We start from the raw sequence: 22,948 nt of genomic DNA on the forward strand, positions 1-22,948 counted from the left end.
AATAGAAAGAAATACAGAGGTCTTATTAAACGCTTTAATACGGACCGTAATACGGCAAATTATAAATGCGTTAAAATATTAAATACTTTTGATAAAGTAGATATTTTCAAATATCTAGGATCAATATTAACAGACAAAAATAATAGAAATAATAGAAGAAATTGAATGTCGACTGAACGCAGGAAATTCGTGTTATTATTCACTTCAAAATCTTTCATCGTCAGTAATTCTGTCGAGGAATTTGAAGCTTAAAATATACAAAACGATAATCATACCTGTTGTTCTGTATGGTTGCTTACTCTGATCACTTACTCTGAGGGAAGAACATAGACCGAAAGTATTTGAGAACAAAATTCTGAGATGAATATTCAGACCCAAGAGGAACGTGAATGAGGAATGGCGGAAACTTCATAACGAGGAACTACATAATTTATACGTTTACCCAACATTGTTAGGGTCATCAAGTCTAGGAGGCTTAGGTGGGTAGGTCATGTATCTAGAATGGAAGAAAGTAGAAACGTTTTCAAAGTCTTGACTGGAAGATCAATCGGAAAACGACCATTAGGAAGACCTAGGCGCAGATGGGAGGACAATATTAAGATGGATCTCGCAGAAGTAGGAATACAAAGTAGAAACTGGATCCAGTAGGCCACTGTCCAGAAGGACAGAAATCAGTGGAGAGCTTTCGTAAACGCGGCATTGAAGCTCCGGGTTTCATAAGCCATAGAGTTAGTTAGTTAGTTAGAATATAATAAAAGGTTATATTCACTGCTAAATTTTTGTGTGTATCATATCGCGTAAGATTCACCAGTCTGCAATTCTTGCCATTAAAACTACAATTAATATATTTCATCTTTAACTTGTTTCAACATTTTCTTTCAGGTAAAAACGTACACAGATAAAACTGAATATTTTCATTTTTTTCTAAAATCAAATCGGTTAAATTGAAATGAGATTACAAATATTCAAGGTGCGTTTAAAGGAGCATCATTTCAGATTTGCCTTGGGGGGGGGGAGTAAGATCCTCCACCAACATACGAGCTTCACGTTTTTTCAGGACTAGCTCAGGAGAGTAATGCTCCCGGAAGTAGGAACGAAAAACACAGTTCTGATTGGTTGGCATTATCCATTTCTTGCTACGTTGCATTCAAATAGCAGAAATCAAACAATTGTTTTTGTCGGTCTTTGTGGCCTAGTGGGTAGACAAAAAAAAGTGGGTTTGTGCTACATGCTAGTAACGAAAACCTCTTTTGGCGAGAGTTCAAACCCGGCCCAAGGAAAGTTTTTTTTTACATTTTTTACATGTTTATAACACTTTTTAAATTAAAATAATATGAAAATAATACTCAAAAAAGTGATTTACTTACTTTTGTGCAGATAAGTAGTAGTAGTAGTAGTAGGAACGGGTTAGAAGCCTCGCAGGGCTCGTTTTGTTCCCCTTGCACTCCATGAAATAAATTTTGTGACCAACTTAAAACAACTGGCTAGGATAGCGCGTAAAACAGCTGGCTAGAGTAGCGCGCGAAAAAACGAGGGTCGTGTTTTTTTCTTAGTATATTAGTAGACAATCGATTAAAATATATTTAATTCTGAAACTCAGATGGGCAATTGCAATCCCTTGCTTCCCCAATGACACCCTTGTGTGTTTGGGTTTTAAAGAGTGAAAAGGAAAAATATAAGTGCTTATCCACGTGTTGTGCATAGCTCCCCCGAAACAAAATCCTAAATACACCACTGCCCACAGCCATTGTTAGTAAATCTGTGTGAAAATACGATGTACTAAACAAGACGAATGAACATAATTAAAAGCTTCGTTTTTTGTTGAGTCTCATCTTAACATTGATTTCGGGGGGGGGGGGAATGGAAATCAATAAGTCAGCGACCTAAACAATCTTTTTTTCCCCCTTCTTGTAAGCTTCCATTAAATTAATGAGGCTCCGCCCGGATGAAGCAAAGTCAATAGTATTGTTAGCTTTAAAGGATTTATGCTAAATACTTCATAAATATTTTAAATCCTTTAATAGAAGCAGAATTTTGTTCAACTTAGGTAACATTTCTTTGTTGGCTCTCTCTTGGGATTACAATCGATGCAGTCGGCCATTTTATCATTCCTTCTTTATTGTTTGTCTTTTACGTTAGTCTGATAGTTCTCCCGGGTAGTCTAATAGGTAGCGCGTCATTCCTGGTGCACAAAGTATTGAAACTTATTACGCTGGTTCGGATTTGCTCGAACTCTAGGTTCATATCTCATGTACACATTCTTGGTGCCGAAAAGACTTAACTTCAACAAAGAAATAATACACCAGTGTGGTATTAGGGAACACACTGGAACAGTGGTAAAGTGCTCACGTCTGATGCCAGGGGAACATGGTTCGATCCCAGTAAAAGTCATTGGCAGCAGAAAACAAGTTAACTGATTTTAGGAAGGCAAATTTTCGAAGTATATATGAAGTGCAAAGATACGGATTAAAGTTTAGGCCTGTTGCAGGTACGAATAGTGTTGCCAGGAAGATTAGTAAAAAATTCTGGTCTCGTTCTGAAAACTAGACTAGAATTGTCATATTTATCGTTTCGCTAAACTTCCGTCGTTTTCGAGACGAGACGAGAAGCTTGAGACGAGACACTGCAAGTGCTGCTGTATCTGGGGATATTGTATAGGACTTTCGAGTATGTCAGACTCATTCTCTCCTTCTATTACAGATACAGGTAGGGCCGCAGTGGCTCAATGATAGAGTTTTTCACTTCTGGTGCATGGGGTCCTTGGTTCGATCTCAGCTCGCGCCAAGTGAGCTTTGTGGTGGACAAACACCGTGTGCACGGGTTTTCTCGGGATTCTCCAACTTTATTCATTCCACCATTTCACTAAATTTCTCATCATCACCGCCTCCTTTAGCCTAGCCGGCATAATCGTGGGACGTAAAACTTAAAAGATTTCATTTCTTTTTTCTTTCTTTTTTTTTTTACAGATACAAGTATTATTGTCTACTGGGGGAGTACTGTTGCTCAGAGGTAGAGCGCTTATCTCTGGTGCTTGGGTCCCTAGTTCGATCCCCGGTCGAATAAGTTTGTGGTGGACAACATCGTGTTCGTAGGTTTTCTGAGGTTCTCCCGTTTCCTCCCACTTCCTCATTCCACCAATTCTTCTTTCATCATTCGTTTGCCATAATCAGCGTCTCCCTTCGCCTTAAGAGCATAGTCGTGGGATGTTGAACTGAAAGATTTCATTTTCTCAAACTTTATGTTGTAGAAAGTATCTATTACTTCCGGTTTTAATACGATGTGAGGGATGGAGATGAAAGTATAAAGGTAACCAACAAAGTTCTGTCGCTTTTTGTGGAGGTCTGTGTTTCATTAATCCTCACACCGTGAGTTGAATGCGAATGGGGATAAGGCGAAGGTTAGTTGTTGGTGTAGGTATATCCAACATACTATCGGATTGTGGCAGTTCAGTTACACAGTGAACTTGCGTAAGGACAGACTGAACTTGCAACCTCCAGAGAGCCTTATAAGTGCGCGTATGCTGTACAGTACGAGCTCAAACTAGGGTCAAACGCCGCTACAGCGGGGCGAAAGATATGCCAGTAATTTGGTAAGGGCAACGTGACTGCGCGGATAGTGCAGTGGTGGTTTAACAAGTTTAAGTACGGTGAGAAAACACTCGGAGACGCACCACGTGCCAGAAGATCAACACATGTACAAAATGAAGATTTTTAGGTAGCAATTGAGGCGAACAGTGGCCAGACATGTGAGGACTACAATTCAGAGTGAGTTGACAAACCATTGTGCAGTACCTCCATCAACTTGGGAAGCACTTGAATACTGAAGAATATTTGAAGGGGATTGGCTGCTGCCAGGAGCCAATCAGAAGCGAGATGTCTCAGCTCTTGTTTGTATATAAGAATGTACATTTCTCCTGTATCTCATAGTGTCTCATGAAGCCAAAGTATTAGTTGGCGAAACTGTAACATGTATGTAGTTTTTTATGTGAATATATTGTTTTGCTCAGCAAATAGTTTGTTTGTGTTTAAACATTCCTGTGTGTTGTCAGGCTCCCTATTCACCCGACATGGCTCCATGGGACTTTTGGTTATTTCCCAAGCTGAAAATGCTACTAAAAGAGACCTGATTTGAGTCAAGAGAAGACATCATGCGGAATGAGACGGCACAGTTGTTCACCATTCCAAAAACTGCGTTTTCAACAATAGATGGAACTCTGGAAGAAGTGTGTGCATTGTCAGGAGACTACTTTAAGGAGGATCAGTGTTTCCAAATCAATAAATATTTTTGCCAACCAAAGTTTCGATACTTTTTGAACACACCTCGTAGACAAGAGTTCTGATTGGTAACCCTCAAGTCTTTAACATAGTGGTAACTCCATTGATAACCCTAGTCTTTCAAATTGTTAACATATAGCACATAAAGTACCTATAGCGTTATGCGGAGAAAAGACGAAGAAACAGTGTTAAAAAATGGAAAGTCAAAAAAAGACAAATTTAGAATATAGCGACGGAGAGAAAGAGAGAAAAGGTAGAATTTTTCACAAAAGGCGAGTGAGAGAGTCATTTCTTCCTCTTTTCAACCCACAGACGATGTTATCAATCCTTCTAATACAGCTGATAGATCACAGCCACAAGTGAGAATTCAGTTCTCCTGCTTCAGTACGTCTTCATAGCCATTCTCAAAGGATCGAAAGTAAATTACTTTCCGATTTCTTTTAGCGCCATAAAAGAAAAAGGAGAGAATTTGACAAAGAAACCACTTCACAGAAACGACCTATGAAAAACGTGCATTGCCACATTTATGAGCATACCATAATGTACAGGGTGTTCCAAAATATCTTTCTATAGAGATTTACCATTTCAGACTAAATTATTAATTCTCTGAAATAATCGGCTTACAATTATAAATTTCTCAAAAGCAGAAGATTGTGTCTCTTTCTACAGTGTTAGCGTTAATTAGTATCTGTGTTAAGAATGTGTGTGTCACTGTTAGGAGTATTCACGTCATTTTCATAAGTATTTTGTCATTGTTAGAAGTATCTGTGACATTGTTAGGAATATCTAAGTCACTGTTCACAGTATATGTATCATTGTTGCAGTCACTGTTAGGAGTATCTGTGTCGCTGTTAGAAATATTTGTGTCACTGTTAGGAGTATCTGTGAATGTTGTCTAGGTCCCCGGCCGGGCTCCAGGCTACATCCGCCACTGGATATCGCTGAAAATATCTTCTTTATTTTTCTTTCTTGTTTCAGTGTCTTAAGAATAGCACACTTCTCAGTTATTATCCCTCTATTGGAACGAAAATTGGTACACTCCGCAGCAAAAAAAACCCTGCAACATGAGCATGTAAATTTATTGTGAAACGACGAAGTCTTTTGCTCCAAAATAAGTGTGCAGGGGAGGACGCCGAGGTTTCTCCGGGAGTGATTCGTGCCACTTAGACGTTATGTTAATTCTCTGTGCTGTTAGGCGTAGTTTCACAATAAACTTACATGCTCATGTTGCAGGTTTTTTGCTGCGAACTGTACATATTAGCACTGCTGGTTTCAGTACTGGATCACCATGAAGCAAAACGATTAGAAATGTCACTTTTTTATTTAAATTTGGGTTTAGCATCTGAAGAATAAGTTATATTTTTCTCTTGGTTCACATATGGAAAACAAAACTAATACAGAGTTTTTCAAAATGAATATCGGGATTTTGCGGCTTTGTAGTATTTATTACAATTAATTTAGAATTATAAATAATACATCGAATGAAAGAGCAACTCAAACAGTTTTGTACGCACGCATGCGCGTGCACTGTTTCCTCTGTCTGCCGTTAGAAAGCGCTAGTAGCAAAGATGGCTACTACTGAGTAGAAAGTTTTTTGTCTTTTTACATCTTGCAAACACTGAATCTGTAGTTACAGTGCAATTGTCTTTGTGGAGAATTTTTAGGAGACGCTTACAACTACGTCCTTATCATTTGCGCCTGCTACAAGCTCTAAAGCCTACAGACAGGACCGGAGCCAGGATTTTCTGAGGAGGGTGCACCAATAACCATCAGTACATTTGAATCAAATTTATTTAAAAAAAAAAAATGCCTTTAGGCACCTGTGATGCGTCTGATGCGTAGTTTAACTGACTTAAACTATTGTGTTTAGCAAAACCGCTTTCTTTTAAGCCCGAAACGGAAACATGACATGAAATTTTAGGAAAGTATTGCTATTTCCACTGCCAGTTTCTCACTTTAGACAGTGTATATTCAGAACGGAGGGGGGGGGGCACATGCTCCGGTGCACCCCCCCTAAATTCGGCCCTGTCTACAGAGTACGGTTTACTTGACCACTTTGCAAATGAAATGTTGCTGCATGACGATGAAGATTTTCAAGATCGTGTCGTCTTCAGTGATGAATTAACATTTCACCTGAGTGGCGATGTGAACTTTCATTAATGTACGCATCTGGGGGTCAGTAAAATTCCCACAAGATGATACAGTTGCAACGAGACTCTCCTAAATTTAATGTGTTTTGTGTCACATTCCTGTGGAAAGTTTCTGGGCCTTTCTCGCCTATGGACTAGAGGTGTGCCGTGTAATGAATGATTCTCACTTGTAACAAAAACTGTTTGAGTTGCTCTTTCATGTGATGTATTATTTATAATTATACGTTAAATGTAATAAATACTACAAAGCTTTAAAACCGCGAAATTCATTTTGAAACACCCTGTAAAGGTATCATTTCTGGCTGTAGGATATTGGAGCAGGGCACTAAATGCTTAAAAATTAGATACTGGCTGTTACGGTAGTTAAGTGATATAGCATGTGGAAATAGAGTTAGATTATGATGGAAGTTAGAACATAATGGAAGTTAGAACATAATAGGAGTCAGATTATATTGGAAGTCAGAGTATAATGATATAGATTGATGTGTAAGAAAAATTAATGTACTTGTGATGTAAGATTGATGTAGATAGCTGTGTTATATAACGGCACAGATTAAAAGTAAAGATACAGAAGAATTGAAGTGTGTATCTTTGTAGATTTTAGTTAACTAACATTGGCGCAGTCGAATTAGAAGAAAGCTACGTTCCTACAATGGCACAGTTTAATTTAAAGGATTCTACACTCTCATTCTCATGGGAAAAACTCAAGAGTTGTCTACACACAGATGTTAAAAGGTGGATTGCATACGAATTAAACCAGAGAGATCAACAGCTGACTCAGTTAAAGAAAGAAATTTCTTTTTTAAAACGTCAACTTCAATACAAGCATTCTGAATCTTCGGTACCACTGAAAAATAATTGGCAATCAACAACGCTAGCAAACATAGGTGGATTTTCCAAGGTCTGTAAAAGATGTCTGCGATTTCACAATGGTAAGATTTGCTCAGCTTAAACCAAGAGATGTTATCGATGCCTTTTTTTAGGACACATTGCTAAGGCATATTTTGTAAAACGATTAAATCCCAAGTTCAAATTGGAACGGGAAATCAAGAACACTGACGTTCCTGTGCCAAAGGCATCGCACAATCATCTGACTAATGAACGCGTACTAATTTAAAATCAGGGTAAGACAGACACTATCCTTCAGGTAAACAAGAAAGAGAGAAGGTGCAAGGAGGATACAAATGACTCAGAATCAACTCACGTAATTACGCCGGATTCCATAGAAGCAAACCAAGCTTTCATTCTTACCTGGGAGACACGGAAACTTCTACAGTACCCTCAACGAAGAAATTAAAACAAGTAGGCGCTAAGTGGGTTGCTAACAGCAGAAGAAGAGAAAGAGGAAGGAATGCTACGAGTGATACGACCCTGCAGCAGTCCAAGGAAAACAGATATCCTTCAGTGAAAAAAAAAACTACAGTATTGACAGATCATGTGTTGGAGCAAGAAAAGAAATATTTCGCGACTCATGAGAAACCCGGCACAGATGAATTTTATGAGGGCCAAACCTTTTAAGCAAAAAGAAAGGAAAAAAATAGAGGGATTGTAAGAAAATGAATAGGATTTGGAATCCTATATTGGATTATGATATTCGTTGTAATGTTCGGGTTTTTGAGTGTAGGTTCTAATCTATCTAAAGAGCGGAAAGGGTAGGATATGGGAGCAGGGCGCTAAGTGCTTAAACATTAGTTACTGGCTGTTACGGTACGTGGAAAAAGAGTTAGATTATGATGGAAGTTAGAATATAATGGAAGTTAGAACATAACAGGAGTCAAAGTCAGAGTATAATGACATAGATTGATGTGTAAGAAGATTAATGTATTTATGAAGTAAGATTGATATAGCTAGCTGTGTTATATAACGGTACAGATTAAAAGTAAAGGTACAGAATAATTTAAGTGTGTATCTTTGTAGATTTTAGTTAACTAACACTGCACAGTGGGCCAGAATCAGAATCTGACTGGAAAAAAGTAGTTTTGGCAACCACGTCTAATCTACATTCGAACAGCACGATTGTGTTAAGTAATAAATAAGGTTTCTTGCTGCGTATCAGTAAACACGGATAACAGCATATAGTGGCGGCAGCAGCACTTCAAAATCGATAGTTCAATATCTGTTTTATAGCGCGCTGAATTGGTGTAGTATGAACGTAAGGTTTGCGGTTTAATTGCGCATGTGAAAAGGCAACGAACGATCGCAAAATAAGCTATGAGTAAAGGTATGTATATGTACTTGCTATTTAACTAAAGTTTTGATTGATTGGTTTACGTTGCTGTTCTGTAGAAGCATTTCTAGAGAGTCGAAGTATGTACGTATTGAAGAACTGCTATTGGAAATTGAAATTGAGATTTAAAAATGTACGTTCATGTCTGTATTGAGATCTTTCGTCATGGTGTAGTTTGATATATGTATTTCGAAATACAGTTGTGATTTACTGCCCGTTCTTGCCCGATTTTTATATTTATCGTCTTTTCAAAGTTAGGTGTAGCGAGCCGGATACGCTCTTCGTGACGTGAAGAACCTGTAAGAGGTATTGCGTTCTAAACCATCAAACGAAGCACTTTATAATTATGATACGAACAGTTATGGAATGTAAATTCTTTCTGTGGATGTTCTTCGCAGTGTGAGAGTGACTTTAAGTGCCTTCAAAGTGATTTCGAGAAGCGTTGGAAGCTGTGTAATAGAATGACTGATAAATGTTTATCCAAATATAATTATTGGTTGGAAGGACATATTAAGTTTTCTGATAAAGTATTTACTGGTTTCAAAACGATCTCTTGAAGCCAAGAGCATAGGCCTTTGACAAGCAAATCAGGCAGACCTAGTAAACTCTGCGAAGATCCGGGAACAAAGTCGAAGAAAAACTTGTACAATCACTCGTTACAAAGCATTCTGAGTAAGAGCTGGTGTTTGCTACCCAATGTTCATTGAGAGCTGCTGGAGAAAGAGATGCCGCGGTTGTATTAGGAGAAATCACTCAAACGACACCTAAGGGAGCAACGAAAATCAAAAAGGCTTATCATTCGCCAAAATTCTCTCAAACACTTATTCTCCGGATGAAGTCGTGGCACTTACTATAGATAACAACTTAACAAAAAGACAGTATGCACATTTGACACTAGGTGCAAAGGCAAAACATTGTGACATATATCCGTCGTATAAAGTGGTGTGGGAAGCAAAATTAAAGCGTTATCCCAGAGAAAAGAATATTATAGTAACTGACACGTCAGTCGAAGATAATTTACAAGCAATAGTAAATCAGACAATTGAGCGCATCGTGATTTTACATGAAGATTATATTAAACAGTGCACCAAAGATGGAGACATAATGAAATTAGTGTGTGAGTGGGGTTGCGATGGAAGCAGTTGTTATAATGTATATAAGCAGAAAGTTCAAACAGAAGATAAATTGAACTAGTGGCTCAGATATTTTTGCTATCTCCTTCGTTCCCTTACAGTTCTATTCAACATCAGATGGGCAGGTTGACAAAGCAATTTTGTAGCAAAATCCCAAACCATCGTCGCCGAGATTTTGTAGACCCATTAAATTATTGTACCAGAAAACAGAACTGAACTGTCGAGAAAAGAGGTATGTTCAATAAAAACGCAAATAGGTAATTAAAAAGCCTACTAATGTACCAATTCAGGAGAAGGAAGTAAATGATATCCCTAAACTTGTGTTCACAATGGTAAGTGGGAAGATGTGAAACCCTGTTACAGAAACTTCCCCCTCAAATGTACTCCTTCAAGGTACTTAAAGTCACTCTCACACTGCGAAGAACATCCACAGAAAGAATTTACATTCCATAACTGTTCGTATCATAATTATAAAGTGTTTCGTTTGATGGTTTAGAACGCAATACCTCTTACAGGTTCTTCACGTCACGAAGAGCGTATCCGGCTCGCTACACCTAACTGAAAAGACGATAAATATAAAAATCGGGCAAGAACGGGCAGTAGATCACAACTGTATTTCGAAATACATATATTCAACTACACCATGACGAAAGATCTCAATACAGACATGAACGTACATTTTTAAATCTCAATTTCAATTTCCAATAGCAGTTCTTCAATACGTACATACTTCGACTCTCTAGAAATGCTTCTACAGAACAGCAACGTAAACCAATCAATCAAAACTTTAGTTAAATAGCAAGTATATATACATACCTTTACTCATAGCTTATTTTGCGATCGTTCGTTGCCTTTTCACATGCGCAATTAAACCGCAAACCTTACGTTCATACTACATCAATTCAGCGCGCTATAAAACAGATAATGAACTATCGATTTTGAAGTGCTGCTGCCGCCACTATATGCTGTTACCCGTGTTTATTGATACGCAGCAAGAAACCTTATTTATTACTTAACACAACCGTGCTGTTCGAATGTAGATTAGACGTAGTTGCCAAAACTACTTTTTTCCAGTCAGATTCTGATTCTGGCCCACTGTGCACTGGTTAGAATACTGGCGGGACCTTTATTGTTTGGAAGTCTATGTAGCCTCACAATGTAAAACAAAATCCCTCGTTTAAAGACAACATTTCTCTAATTCTGCGATTTCTATCATTGTCGGCCACCTGTCTTAAACCTTCTGGATTACTGAGAGTTTACTATACTTATATTTTAAAGAAATACGAAGAATTTAAAGATAGAAAGTTGAACACTCGGTGCTTACTTGTGCCAGTTATGTTCCTGCTAGTAGCTGAAGCTTCATTTTGACGTTTCCGTTGAGGATTTACTCCTGGCTCTTAACAACACGAATGCTCAACAAGGATTTTTGGCAACCACCTGCAATGAAATACAACAAAACGTTACTCATGGTATCAAACAACATTAGCGTTACCAAGACACAGCACGAACAGAATAGTCCAAGATAGAATTAATTGCATTTTAACATATTGAGAATTAATTGGTGAAGAGAAAAGAGTGCGGCAGAAAAATGTATGCACCTTTTGTCATTCTGTATCAGAATCCTGTCATTGACAATTCTGAAATTTAAGTATGTTGTAGTATAGTTTTTGGTCCAACAGATGTCAGCATTGTCAATTGTTTTCAGTTAAAATTATGTTGTAGTACGGTTTTTCGCTCAACAGATGTCGGTACTCTCAGCACGGTTAGTGAGAGAAGAAAATGGCAGGAGCACGCTTGACGTTTTGAAGTGTTTTTATCAGGTTTGGGAATGCTACCGAAGTGCAGCGCCAGTGGAGAGGGGAGTTTGGTACTGAACCACCAACCCGCCTATCAAACGCATTGTTGACAAGTTTGACGCTCGAGAACCTTCGCCAGAAGATTACACGGGCACGTGCATCGGTCTCCATTGACACATTGACCGCTGTAGTTGCAGCAACAGCTCGTCGTTCCATGCGCCTCAAACTTGTCAACAATGCGTTTGCTTGTTAGACGGGTTGGTGGTTCAGTACCAAACTCCCCTCTCCACTGACGCTGCACTTCGGTAGCATTCCCAAACCTGATAAAAACACTTCAAAACGTCAAGCGTGCTCCTGCCATTTTCTTCTCTCACTAACCGTGCTGAGAGTACCGACATCTGTTGAGCGAAAACCCGTACTACAACATAATTTTAGCTGAAAACAATGGCGACATCTGTTGAACGAAAAACCATATTACAACATACTTAAATTTCAGAACAATTGTCAATGCCTGTATCCTGATACGGGATGACAAAAAGTGTATATACATTTTTTGGTGAACTCATATTTAATTAATCATTACTATAACATTTTGTTATTCATATTTTAAACGGAAAATAAAATTCAAATCTCAAACTGATGCTGTAGGTCATTCACATACAATGAGAACAATTTAAAAGTCCCTATCACTGCAAAATTAAAATACCGCTAATTTTACAGTAATTATGTGATATCTTCAAATAGATAAAAGATAGTCGAAAATTGGATCAAGACCTCCCTAGACGATGCTATTTTGCATGAAGTACCGTTGTCACGAGTCAGCTAGTAGCTTCCCGTTTGCAGTTATTTAGAAGGGGGGCGTGGTGGCTCAGTGGTAGAGCGTTCACCTCTGGTGCTTGGGGTCCCGGGTTCGATCCCAGCCCCCGCCAAGTGAACTTTGTGGTGGACAAACACCGTGCTCGTGGGTTTTCTCGGGGTTCTCCCGTTTCCTCCCACTTTCTTCATTCCACCATTTCACTCATCTCTCATTATCACCGTCTCCTTTAGCCTAATCGGCATAACCGTGGGACGTAAAACTCAAAGATTTCATTTCATTTTTTTGCAGTTATTTAGAAACGCGAAAATAAACGCCGATTTTCTAAATGGCTGGAAATCGAAAGTAGATAAATGAGTCGTGATAACAGTACCTCAAGCAAAATAATATTGTCTAGGGAGGTCTTGTTCCACTTTTCGATTTTCTTTTATCTATTTGAAGATATCACATAATTACTGTAAAATTAGCGGTATTTTAATTTCGCAGTGATGAGACCTCTTAAGAAATTATGTAGTAACATAAAACTATTTACAGATAGAACATTCTTTCTATAGTACAGAATGTATAACGTCGTTGTCTTCCCGCGAAAAGGTGTAGTGACGTTTATGGGGAGTTGCCAGCTTGGTTACTCGTGGCTCGCTGAGCGCGGTGAACGGTGAGTAGTGATTGGCTATCCTCTTACCACACCCCCAGTGACGAGCAGGTCCAAGCGCGCGAAGCCAATGACCTTATATCTTCTGGACTTTAATAAGAAATAACACTCATGTTACGTAGCAATGTGTTGACCTAAAACATTAACGATTCGTACTTCAAGAAACCAGGAAAATTCTTGCAATTGTTTAAGATAAGTGGAAGAATAATCACACCACCAAAATTAGGAAGAGAAGCAGGAGCATCATTTCAGATTTTGCTTGGGGGGGGGGGGCGGGCAAGACCCTTTGATATAAGTAAAATTTCCCATTTTCACTGATTTACTACTATTCTATTTATAAAATCTATATAAATCTCAACTCAGGGGGGAAGGGCAATTTTCTCCTCTGCGCCCTAAATGACGCCCCTGAAGAGAAGGTAGGTGGACTGAAATGGGAAAGAACTCGGGACACTGTGCTAGTATCTAAAGAAGAGACAAAATTGCTGAACAAATTTTGGTGAGTACAGAGGTGTTCCATGACTTGATGAACGAATTCCTTATATTCGACTATAACTGCAAATCTTTTCTATTGTCAAAATCTTGCTTTTTTAAGGGTTTACACTACAGGGTTTACACTACCGCTAATTTTAGAGTTTTCCTGTAATATCTTCAAAACAAATAAAAATATTCGAAAAAACAGAAATGTAGTGAACTAGACAATACGATTTTGCATGTGATACCTTTACCACAATTCACCTATCTGCTTTTGGTATTCCGCTATTTACAGAACCCGCAAAAAATGCTAAATCTTTCTACAGTTGCAAATCGAAAAGGGATAGATGAGCTGTGATAACGATATCATATGCAAAATCGTAATGTCTGGAATATTTGGAATATTAAATTAATCTGATATATCTAGTTTTATTTAATGAATTGAAACATTACCTACTTAATGCATCACATGCAATTATATGAGATTAATGGTTAGTTCATTAAGAGCATATACTCTATAGTCCCCGTGGGGCCGCGGTGGCTCAGTGGTAGAGCGTTCACCTCTGGTGCTTGGAGTCCCGGGTTCGATCCCAGCCCCGCCAAGTGAACTTTGTGGTGGACAAACACCGTGCTCGTGGGTTTTCTCGGGGTTCTCCCGTTTCCTCCCACTTTCTTCATTCTACCATTTCATTCATTACTCATCATCACCGTTTCCTTTAGCCTAACCGGCATATCCGTGGGACGTAAAACTCAAACATTTCATTTCTATAGTCCCCGTATCCAAGGAATCTTTCTTAATTTCTGAGCTACGAAAATGGGTATATGCATGGTGTCAGCGTCCGGGTTCGATTCCATTCGAGGCATATTACAGTATTAGTACTACTACAAATTTAGTAAGTCATTCACGTATCGCAAGGGATGTTGAAAATGGTTCCCAATTAATTCAATGGGCACGTCGCACCATATAGATTGATCCTGTCCAGGTCATAACTGCATGGGGCTGAACAGCAAAAGAGAATGACAGTGAGTTCTTTGCAATTGATTCAGTATCTCAAGAATAAGTTTCGTCTCCTCGGTTTACCGTCTATTCAAACCGGAAGTGGTTCAAATTAACCACTTTCGGTTACAACATTCATCACCATAGGAGAAATATGGTAATGGATAGCGACAATTTGTTTTCTACAATCGATTTAGGGTCTCAAAGGAACATATTATCACAACCCGCTAAACTCTAGCGAAACCGGAAGTGGTTGAATTTACTAGAACTTCTGGTTTCTATACTGATTTCTAGAGGGCGAAAACGATCAGAGATATCGGGAAGCGTTTCTTTTACAATCGAGATTCAGCTTCCCAAGGTTCTATCTTCTTCCTTAACTCTGTATTCGAACCGGAAGTGGTTCAAGTTAAGTATTTCCTGTTTCGACTTTTATTGCCATAGAGCTCCTTCGTGGCTAAGCGGTTAGCGTATGCGCCTTTGACGTGGGAGACCCGGGTTCGATTCCCGGCGGAAGGGAGCTCATGTGGTTCGGATTCCACGTTAATCAGTAGGTCAACGTCTCATATAGTCTCGCTGCTGAACGGGACGTTAAACTCAAAATCAACTCATTTATTGGCATAGAACAAAAAGGTAGCGAATGGCGAATACTGGATTTTTTAATGTCGATTCAGTGTCTGAGGAACAGATTCTGCCTTTGAACTTATTACGTACTCTATTGCAACCAGTGGCCCGGCGTAACATTCACACCTCCGCTGCAAGCGGTTCCAGGTTCGATTCCAGGTGGGGTCACTCAGTCGACAAAGTGTACAAAGCTTTCCCAGGCCAGCCATACTGAATGAAATTTTCCTTTGTTTTCCTCATTCCCACCAGGCAAATTCCGGGGGTGGTATCTAACTTATAGGTCCGAGTGGGGCCGCGGTGGCTCAGTGGTAGAGCGTTCACCTTAGGTGCTTGGGGTCCCGGGTTCGATCCCAGCCCCCACCAAGTGAGCTTTGTGGTGCACAAACACCGTGTGCGTGGGTTTTCTCGGGGTTCTCCCGTTTCCTCCTACTTTTTTCATTCCACCATTTCATTCATTACTCATCATCACCGTCTCCTTTAGCCTAACCGGCATAACCGTGGGACGTAACACTCAAAGATTTCATTTCATTTCATTTATAGGTCCGAGGCAGCTTCCTTCCTTCGCTTTCCTCGGATAGTGTGCTCGCCGGAGGACGTAATTCTTGATACATGACGGGCTAAATGGTCATAGATGCCGAAATCTAAACCCTAAATCTATTGCAATCAGTAGTTATAATATATGTACTACTTCAAGTTAGGGTATTGAAATTCCATAGTTAGGAAGACTACAGTAATTTCATACTGTGAAACGAAATTAACTTATTATTATTTCTATACACTGATCTGTATGCTTTCCCAGTTGAATCCTAAATAAAATTATATATTTGCTTTATTCCCGTACAAAATGAGAACAAAAGAAATTATTAAAAGACTTTATTTTTTTGTCCCCTGAAGTAAAATAGACCTTGAAAGAAAAGAAATGAGAAAGAACTTGGTGTACGTGGAAAAGTTAGATTGAAAAGTCTCTGGAAGTCTCTGCAGACGGAAAATTCCAGTTATAATACTCCTTGCTTCAGGGTTAAGTGTTGGTATTATTAAAGCATTTATTTTCTTTTAAAAAAAAAAGGAATTTGAATTTTTGAAGATAATTAAAAATTAAAACTAGTATTGTTTAGGATTTATGAGTATAACTTACTGCTGGGTTTCTTGCACACATTTTCAAATATTTATGTGTAATACACTACCGTTCAAAAGTTTTTGAAACATCCGGGATTTCAGTTCAGTATTTACTGTAGATCTATTATTTTCATCATCATCATATGTATTCTGCCTTTATTGGAAGTTCACTTGCCGGAACTGAGAACCTTCCATGCTTCAGGGTCTTCTGCTAACCTTTTCGTCATCACGTACAATCTTGTATTGATATCGTCCATCAATTGGCCTTCTTCACCCCCTCCCTCTCTTTCCTGGCACCATACCCTCTACCACCCTAACAGCACAAGATGTGCTACGCATGTGCTATTTAGGTGTCCCAGCTACTTTTTAGGTACTCGACACTTGGCACATATGATATTCATGTGCTAAATATGTACTTCAGCCATCTAGTTTTAGGTACTTGTTACACCTAATTGATATTTGCAACTATGTACTACAAATATAGCATTTATATACCGAGCTCAGTTTCGCACTCTGACAGTCATTTGTTTCTATGTCGTCACTTGGGACATATATCTGTCATGCTCTACGTACGTCCTTTAGTGCATATTGTTTCAGAAACCCTAACAGCACAAGATGTGCTAGGCATTCGCCATTTAGGTGTTCTAAATTCATCTCCTACATTTGATGCATTTGTTGCTTCTTTTTCTAAGTGATTGTGTACTAGAAGCAGTAAATGCATGAATTTTATTAGATGGCAACTGTCGCCGATCATTTGAAAGTGAATATGGAAGAACCATGAAATAAAGTAAATAGATACTCGTCAATTTGTTATAAAATTACATGGCGAGCACGGTTACAATTGTTATAAAATTACACAGTTACAATCGAATATATGCGGTTAAAGGAGCACTCTGATTAGCCGAATGCAAAAGACCTCATTATCCCTCTACAAGCGACGTTCTCTTTATCGCTTCTGTGGCCAAGTCGCAAGAGCACGCGGCTAGTAATCCAAAGGTTGGTGATTCACGCCCACACGAGGACACCTCTACATTTTTTTTTACTTGTTTAAAGTCTTGTTTAGACTCTTCTTAATAATATAAACACATTACGCATATAGGAGATTTAACATATTTTGGGGCAGTAATTTTGTGGTTCATTGACGCTTACGGCATTGGGAACATAACTAGAACATACTAGGAACGTTCCCGTTCCCCAGGTACATGTCAAACACGTGCCTAGGGGCGGACATAGACTGTGACTATCTTCCATGTAATTTCTTTCTCAGAAGTATATAAGGCACATACTAGACACATTCCTATGTACCTGAGGGAACATGATAGGCATTTGCCTGCTATGTAATTGTGCTGTTAGGGCACGTCTCTTATGATACAGTTCCTTTCTAGCCAATGAAAATTATTGGGATGATGGAAATCCCATCATTAAGGTTCAAATTTGACAAATTCATAGTCCTGAATGTCGAATCTGAAGTGTCTTAAATGGCTTGAAGTAATTTTTGCAAAGTTTTACAATTTTGATATTTTTGATGTTAAGGCTCTTTCTATCGAAAGAAGTCTGGAAGAAAATATTGTTCTTCCTTTAAAAAATGAAAGGAGGGACAATACAATATATTCAAAAATTCATAGCAGATGATCCCGTATCATAACAAGCATGACCTAAAAATAAGAAATAATAATAACTTAACTTAGTAATTTTTATGCAGTATTGTTTCATTTTATTTATTTATATTCGTACATACTTAGTCCATGCCGAGGATATTTGGAAATGCATACAGAAAATAAATATAAAGGTCAAAGGTTACGTACATTGCTTACAAGTGCTACCTCTCGCTCTCTCTCTTGTTTGTTTGTGTGTACGAAACCAACTCTCATAGAGGTTTCCATCTTCAGTAGCTTCCAAATTCAGCCACATTAGTGGAATGGCGCTGCCGTTTGACTTTCACGAAATCGCTTCGTCTGTGTTCTGTATACATACATATGTATATCAGTATATGGCTGTGTATTACTGTGTGTGTGTGTTGGCATGAATGTGTACGTACGCGTATAGCATACATGGAAATACGTGCTCCAGACAGTTTCGCTTTTGCCCGAATGCCCGTTAATAATGCAACATACCTAAAACAAGAGAACAGCCGTTTTATCCCCGTCGAATTTGTGGTAATGGTTTGAGCACATAACATATGTATGCAACCATAGCAGTACTCAAGCACAGATGAATAATATGTAAGACATGTAAGGAAGGTTAACGTATACGGAGGGAACGTTGAATAAGTGTGGATGTGCACCATCTTATTTTTCTTCTCTTTTTCTGTCTTATTTTTTTAATTTTTGTTTACTCCTCTTTTTTCTTTCTTTTTACCATTGGCGTCACCAGCACATAAACTTGGGGGGTGCAGACTACCGAGGAAACTGGGGTGTATAGAACATTTCCAGGAAAGCGGAGAGTCTCCCCCGGAAAATTTAAGAAAGGAATCTCTGTGCATTCTCTTATTTTGATGTGAGAAATCATTTCTTACAGTTTGTCAGTATAGTTCATTAACATCCTGTATTTAATTAGAAATCTCATTGTAAAAGGTACACAATGACATTTTACTATGAAACGCCTATTGTGTTTTACAATTTTTCCGAGGTAAAATTATTTACACGTATATCGCTTCTTGCAAACAGGTTACAATGTCTTTTTTTTTTATGTTCATGATTTTTCTATTAGTGAAAGGTATTAGCATTTTTCGCGAATTTAAGCTTCTTCGAACACAATAAATGGTGATATTTTTATGTACTACTAGCTGAACCTGCGCTCTCTACACAGCACATCATTCACATATGAGCATAAATCTCCTTGTCATTCCTCACAACATCTGTACACATCCCTTTACAGACAAAAGTGAAAGACGTGTTGATAAAAATCGGCAAAGGATACTATAAAGGAGGTGATTTTTTCGATTAATTTTTCAATATCTCACACCGTTTGCAAGATGTGAGCCTACTTCCGGTTGAAATTTCTAATTCATGTGTGATCAGTGTTTTCTTTCTGCTTGGATGCAGTATGTAATAACTAAATACATTAGACACAAATGATTAATTATAATGTCAGGTAATATGGTGTTGATTGGGCAGAGCACTCCAAAAACAATAAAGATACATTTTAGCCTGGAGAAATGGCTGTTCTTTGTTTTTCATTGCCATATTGGCATGAAACAAACGCCTGAGAGGTATACTAACCCCGTATACAAATGTGTCGTGTTGGAATGTATAACTGACTGGATATGATGATTTATTTTCTTAAAATTTCAACACTTCCAGTGTACCCCTAAAAATGTAGTAAAGAAATAGCAGCCATGTTATTTAAATATTCAATTAGAACTGAACAATCTACGCAAAATTTCCAATCGATCAGTGAAAACGTCATCTTTCTAGAGCCTGTAGTTTTCGAGATCTCATTGTTGAAAGGATTGGCCACAAACATATAAACATAGTTTAAAAGAACTCGGAAGATGGAGGCACAACTCACATGCATTGATTTTAGAGAAGGCTTATTAAAATACAAAGGCTTTGAACAATAATTTTATATCATAAACCTAATGAAAAAGATATAGTTAACTAATTTAGACTATTTAAAGTACAAATACTTAAAATGTTTGTCTCTGTTAAACGTAAAATCACACATAACCGTAAATGAAAGATTTGACAGCTAAAGTTATAGGTTGGAGCTCAGACGCTTTTAATTGCTATTGTAGCATTTTAATAGATAGATGGTACACCTCATATACGGGCGATATATTCTGAGCTGCGTAAGGATGCAAGAAAATCTATTCCTCGGTAGTACTTCTTCTACATCGTTAAAAATGTTATAATTAAGCCATTTTTCTTCCCACAAACTCACATACCCAGGCATAAATCATTCGCTCACTCCAGCAGCTAACAAGCCTTTCTCCGATGAATACCATTGTTGGCAAACGCGCACTTTCTATCTATTTCTCTACTAAATGCAGTGGAAGATTTTGACTACTGCACGGGCCTGGGAATTCCCTAAACGCCCTGGGATGGATATTACGTTATCCTTTCTGTTTCCTCTTTCCATGGCAGCGTATTCGTTTGGTAAGAGATAAAGGGTGGAGAGATTTCTTCCAACGACTAGCTCTAACAGGGAAGAAGAGGGGAAGATACATTCGAGATGAAGCTAGGAAAGAAAGAGAAGGAACTATATAGCATAGTTGCCAGCATCTACAATAATAACTTCAAACCGCAATATTTTTTATAATTATTGACGTCACAACAAAATAATAAAGCATAATACATACAGTAAAACTCGATCATTCGCATTTCAGTTGCCCGGATCCATGCCAAATATCAACGTCAATAACAAGAAATAGAAAAATGTATGTGTTGAAAAAAAACTGACTCAATTTCGAGCTGTACGTACAAGGTTTATCCAGAAAATAAAAAATGAAGTCTTTGAGTTTTACGTCCCACGTTTATGCCAGCTAGGCTAAAGGAGACGATGATGATGAGCAATGAATGAAATGCTGGAATGAAGAAAGTGGGAGGAAAGGGAAACCCACACACACGGTATTTGTCCACCATAAAGTTCACTTGGCGCGAGCTGGGATCGAACTAGGAACCCCATGCACCAGAGGTGAACGCTTTACAACTGAGTCACCGCGGCTTCCCCAGGAAATAAAGACCGTTTTAGTTATACAAATGAAAATCACAATAGTTATTAGGAAAAACAATTGTGTTATATTCTGTTAATGCAGTGACCCCTTGGTTTCATGAACTGGCTGCAGAAGAGTATAACATGGAAATTCTGAAGCTCGTAAACTGATATGACAAATGTTTAAGAGTCTTCATCCCGGCGAAATTAAAATACCGCTAATTTTACAGTAATTATGTGATATCTTCAAATAAATAAAAGATAATCAAAATGTGGAACAAGATCGCCCTAGACAATATTATTTTACATAAGAAATCGTTATCACGACTCACTTATCTGCTTTCGATTTCGAGCCATTTTGAAAATCGGCATTTATTTTCGCGTTTCTAAACAGCCGAAAACGGAAAGCCACTAGGTGACTTATGATAAAGGTACCTCACACAAAATAATATTGTCTAGGGCGCTCTTGTTCCATATTTCAATTATCTTTTATCGATTTGAAGATATCACATAATTACTGTAAAATTAGCGGTATTTTAATTTCGCCGGGATGAAGACTCTTAAATGAAGGTGGTGATTATGTAGAGAAGTGGTGAAGCTTCAGATATGTAACATAATTGTTTTTCTCAATAAAAAATGTTTTTATTTTGTATAACTAATTATTGTTTATTTTCTAGATGGTCCTCGTATTTGTTCACAAAAATAAACTCCTTTAAATTGATATAAATGTATGCACGGGCACCGATCCGGGGAGGCTGACGGGGATTTTCCCCACCTAAGATTGTTTAGATCCTCCCTCTTGGATATTTTTGCTTGGATATCACACAACGAAATGCACATATCTGAACGGGATAACAATCCTTGTGGTCTCACTACTGTTATGTATCGATTTTAACGAAAAAAAAAAGGGGGGGAAGAAGTACACTGTTAAAAATAATTTCTTAAATTTGAGAAACCGTTTCTTATCTGTGCACCGAGACAATATTTTCTTAGATATGAAACCGACACTTCTCATTCATAAAGAAAGCAACAGTATATTTTCTCGTTTCGCTTTATACAACCTCATCTACTTTTCTTCATTTCTCATTAATGAGAGTTTCAAACTCTTGTTTTTAAGAAAAGATTTTCTTAGAAACAGATAAGAAACGGTTTCTCAGATTGAGAAAGTTTTCTTTTTTAACAGTGTAATTATAGGTCTAACTCCTTTAACGATTACTGAAAATTAAAGCGCAATACTTTGTGTTGTGTTAATGCAAACAGATACTTAATAAGGCCAGTGGTCAACTCCCTTTTAGCATTTTACTGCCAATAACTTAGCGTTTAAAACTACTTCACAATCATATACTAACTTAATATTTTTTATGACAAACATTCGTATTCGTATGCATAAGTGTAATATTTTGAATTTTCTTATTAAATTTAAAAAAAAAAATTGAATTTTTCTTAAATTCTATTATTATTACCGTCAACTGTTATGAATATTTCTATAAGGAAGATAGCAACATTGGCAAAGTCCTTATTACTTTTCCCGTGCCGCTATACTCACTGAGTTTCTTTTGGGAATTCACAAAAATAATGTTTTCAAAGACAGATGGCAGTACGTGAGTCACTGTTCACAATAATAATAATAATAATAATAATAATAATAATAATAATAATAATAATAATAATAATAATAATAATAATAAATGTGCTATGTTTTTGTACAGGGAAGTTCTATTGCATCGCAGGTATTGGACACAGTCTTAACAGCCTGCCCTACTAAAAAATAATACAGAATGTACCATTTTTCTTTTGCTTGTTTATTCATAAGTGAAAGGAGATAATGAAATGCAACTTACCACAATCAGAGATAATGTTATTCTACAATAGAAAATATGAACCTGAAGGATTTTCAGTGTTGCCATACATAGAAATTACAGTGTTGCCAGGAAAACAACGCCCCTAAAATCTAAGTTAAGACAGCGTCTAGAGGAACGAACTCAACTGCATTTGGTTACGTATCATGTTGTTTTGGTTTCCTGTGAACTACTTTTTAAATAAT

The 22,948-nt window shown here is 37.8% G+C and overlaps 1 protein-coding gene across 1 annotated transcript in view; it reads right to left on the reverse strand.

Annotated features, from left to right (window-relative positions):
* Positions 1 to 22,948, reverse strand: part of LOC145669496 (uncharacterized) — a 292,140-nt gene that overhangs the window by 57,257 nt on the left and 211,935 nt on the right. Inside the window, exon 2 of the mRNA XM_081737676.1 lies at positions 11,109 to 11,221. The gene's annotated coding sequence lies outside the window, so the exon portion shown is untranslated. The remainder of the gene's footprint in view (positions 1 to 11,108; positions 11,222 to 22,948) is intronic.

This window comes from Thermobia domestica, chromosome 14, assembly GCF_964235325.1.
Source record: "Thermobia domestica chromosome 14, izTheDome1.hap1.1, whole genome shotgun sequence".
Lineage (NCBI taxonomy): Eukaryota > Metazoa > Arthropoda > Insecta > Zygentoma > Lepismatidae > Thermobia > Thermobia domestica.